This window comes from Cupressus sempervirens, chromosome 6 (genome assembly GCF_028749045.1).
Source record: "Cupressus sempervirens isolate cs-2001-9-10 chromosome 6, ASM2874904v1, whole genome shotgun sequence".
Lineage (NCBI taxonomy): Eukaryota > Viridiplantae > Streptophyta > Pinopsida > Cupressales > Cupressaceae > Cupressus > Cupressus sempervirens.
The window spans coordinates 54,135,829-54,139,705 of NC_143123.1; positions in this window are offsets into that span (position 1 = coordinate 54,135,829).

The following is a 3,877-nucleotide window of genomic DNA, read 5'->3' on the forward strand; positions in this document are numbered from 1 at the left end:
CATAAACATCAATATCCACATCATAAACATCATAGGCATCACATAAGTCCATACACATATAGAGCCATTGAATCATGTCATTTATATATCTCAAAAAATAGTGTCTATACAGTCCATATAAAAATCATGTAGAATCATATAGTACAAATGCATCATTAAAAACTCGCTACATCTGCACATATCTGTCAAAAAACTGATCACTATACAAAATCAAGCCACTCGCTGTGAGGACCTAGCCCCCCCTGTATCCCCCCCTTGAGGAGGTCTCTGTTGTCCTACATATTGCTCTAATCTGGCTCTACCCCTTGAGATCCATGAGCTGGCCCCCCTCTCAAAATTTGGTTGTTGTCGATCGACAAGCACGACCTTAATATAAAGTGACCTATAATAGGCTTCCTCTCATATGGCATGCACCTTTGCTTAGCTAGCTACGATGGCCTCCTACATAACTGTGATAGCTTCCCTAGACTATAGCATCTGTCTAGCTATGTCCCTCTGCCTACAGTATCAGTCCAGTTGTGCCTGATGGGTGGCCCACTCGACTCGTAGTGCAGCTACCTCCCCTCGAAGTCTCTCTAGCTCCGCCTGCTCCTCCACCTCTGTGTGGATCCCCATCCCTGCAAACTCCCCAACATCCACCCATGCTTGTAGGGCCGCTAAGGCCTCTTGTGCACTATCTCCTCTGGCCCTCTACACTTGCAGCTCTACCTGTATGGCCCCCATGGCCTGCTCTATGATGTCTGCTCGTGCCTACTGCACCTGTGCTACCCCTTGTCGCTAGGCTACCTTTGCATGGAGGCTATCCCGCTCAGCCCTCACCATATCCGGGTCCTCTATTGGCCCCTGTCTCTATCCCCCTGTTGGCACCTGTACCTATGGCCCCTGTCTTGTTCCTTGTACTGGTGCCTATGCTGGTGCCTGTACTAGTGTTGGCCCTGGCCCTCTCCTCGCTCAAGCTCTATGCCCTCGCGGTCCCTCCTTTGCCCCCTATGCCGATGGTGGCATCATAGCCGCCCTGCCCACCATCCCCTGCTCCATCCCCCTCCCCTTGTGGTTGCTCTGCTAGTGGAGGTACCCTAGGCACTATGAGTCTGACTTGCTGGTGGGCTGCCCACCACTATGCATATGTCAGTGTCACACCTGCATCTCTCCTATCCTGTCCATGCACCCACGACACTGTAGGCATGGATACCCATGATATGCGGGCCAACAGAAGGTTGGTCACGTGCCCCTATAACTGACCATGCTCCTGAGAGACAACAAGGTATAGTAATCTATTTGGTAGTGAATCTTGTGTCCTCCCAAACTACCGACGCACCTGAGAAAGCATGTGCTGCATAATCATGTGCATGGACCACCCAATGATCCAACACTAAGTCTATGTGTATGAGAGGTACATTTGATCCTCCATGTCATCCTCTCCACCTACTGCCAGTGTCTGCCCCCACCGCTCTACCCCATCATATGGAGTCCACTCAAATATAAAATCTCATCAATACAGCGGTGCCAAAATCCCACTAACTCTGTCACTGTATACTAAATCGGAGGTCGGTATCTATAGGTGAATGGCTCGCCAGGTTGCCTGGTCTCCCGCTAGGTGATGGGCTGAGTGACTCCAATATGCTCCCATGACCAAACCATCAACATTGTTAGTCCTGGTCCCACAGTTCGCTACATATGATAGGCACACATGTGTGAATTGTGATATAGCTCTACTAAGATCATCTATCCCCAATAGTAGACCTCTCCATCCTCCCGTAGAAGGGTGCTCAGCACCTGCGCCCAGCTAATAGGCCACCCATGTCCTGCGTGATCAGGTAGCATCCACCATATGAGGGACGCCAAATATATTGCCAGCCTCGGTAGTCTCTGCTCTAGTGCTCCCCTTCAAGATAGCCACGATCGTTGGATCAACAGTCTCTGCCACTGTCTGTTGAAGCACTCTCTCAGAAATGGGTCTGATCCCTCCAGTACATAATCTGGATATGCCCCCTGAATAAGCACTTGAAGGATCTACCACACATCCAGTAGTGTGAGTATAGCCTCCCTTGTCGGCAGATGGAAGCTCCCCATGGGCATGTGCCATTGCTCTATCAACATCGATAACTGTGCTGAGTGGGCCCTTAGATTAGACCACTTGTACACATGCTCCAATTTGTATAATTGCACGTGTCCCCAATCCATGTCCATTAATTGCTCCTAAATCACCATGGTAGGAGGGTAGTGCTCCCTCGACCTAAACACAACCGTGTCCTCCTGCAGCATAGATATGCAGAGAGTCAGTCTTTCTAGCCTATGTCGTACCTAGAATGGAGCATCTTCCCTTACCTCCTACTGATTTGTCCCAATCGGTGGAGCTGCTAATTGGCACAGATGTTGATAAGTGTAGACGCTAATCGATAAAAATGCCAATCTGCATAGATGTTGATTGACGCAGATGCCAATTAGCATAGATGACAAACCTTTTGTCATCTACAGAGACGACGAACTGTGTTTTGTCGTCTTTATTTTCCCTAACCTACCTTTTTCATCCACGAAGACGACAAGATGAAACCAATCATCTTCATAGAGTCCATTCCCTTTTCTAGCATCTATGCAAATGACAAGATCAATCCTATCATCTCTGTGGACATTGTGGCATAGATGACAGGGTGTAGACTATCGTCTCTGTTGTTGGGGTGGAGACGATAGGGTGTAGACTGTCGTCTCTACCCCGACAATGTTTTTGCCTTATTTATTATGCAATAAATGAGCCTAACCTAGCCTAGTCTACCAAAACACGAAGATGATCAGATGACTTACTAGTAGGCCCATCTCAGCTGCTTGTTGGTACTCCTGAACGTGCTCACCAAGCTTCAATCAATCAATGGGGTCCATGCTTTCTCTGGATGCTCTACTCTTGAGGTGTGACAATGACCCTCTTTGGGCCCCTTGGAGGCTTATATAAGCCCCCCGCGGACCCTGTTTGAGCCTGTGCCTTCCTCGAGCTGTGTTCGTCTCCTATTTACCTGCAAGTCATGCAAATATAGTCATTTATTCTTTGTTTTCTCCTTTTCCTTCTTTTCCTAAGACCTTTTCGCGAAAATTGCCCAATTTTTTTTTTTTTGCACAATTTTTGCAAGGGGTTACCCTCCTCCTCTGTCATCGCTTGTAGGATTTCTACCTTCTCTGGGGCAACCTATATTTTCTTTTCTTTGATATAATGTTATTCTGACATCACATCAAAGAAGGGCAAAATGTAGACACTCAAAATCGTCCCTAAAGACTATATTAATTTATTAATATTGCCCATGACATTGTAATTAATTATTAATTAATAAATTATATTAGTCGCATTCTTCTACTTATTTAATTAAATTAATTAATTAAATAAGTTCATTCTTCTAAGTATTTAAATTTAATTTAAATACTCCTAGCCCTAATGTGTTAAATTAATTTAATACATGATCCTCCATGTTCCCCCTTTTTAAAATAAATTTTATTTATTTGAATCCTCATATCCCATTAATTCTTCTAAAACTATGATTAAATTAAATCCTATTTAATTTAACCTTAAGCCTAGCCTTAAACCTAGCCTACACCCATCATTTTCATCCTCTTAAGCCTACTTCTTCTCTAATCCCACTTAATCATCCTAATCTCCTTCCTAATCCCCCTCATTAGCCTAAGTGTGTGCTCACACATGTGTGACAAGGCATGCCTACACACTCCCCTTTGCATTCTTGTCCCCCACTCTTCTTCTGCATGTCACCTTATGTGGCACCTACATGGATGCCACCTCACCAAGCCCTCCCTCAAGCCTATAAATAGAGGCCTTGTCTCAAGCATTTGGATCTCTTATTATTGCATTGTTATCATGTTGGTTTGAGATTTGAGT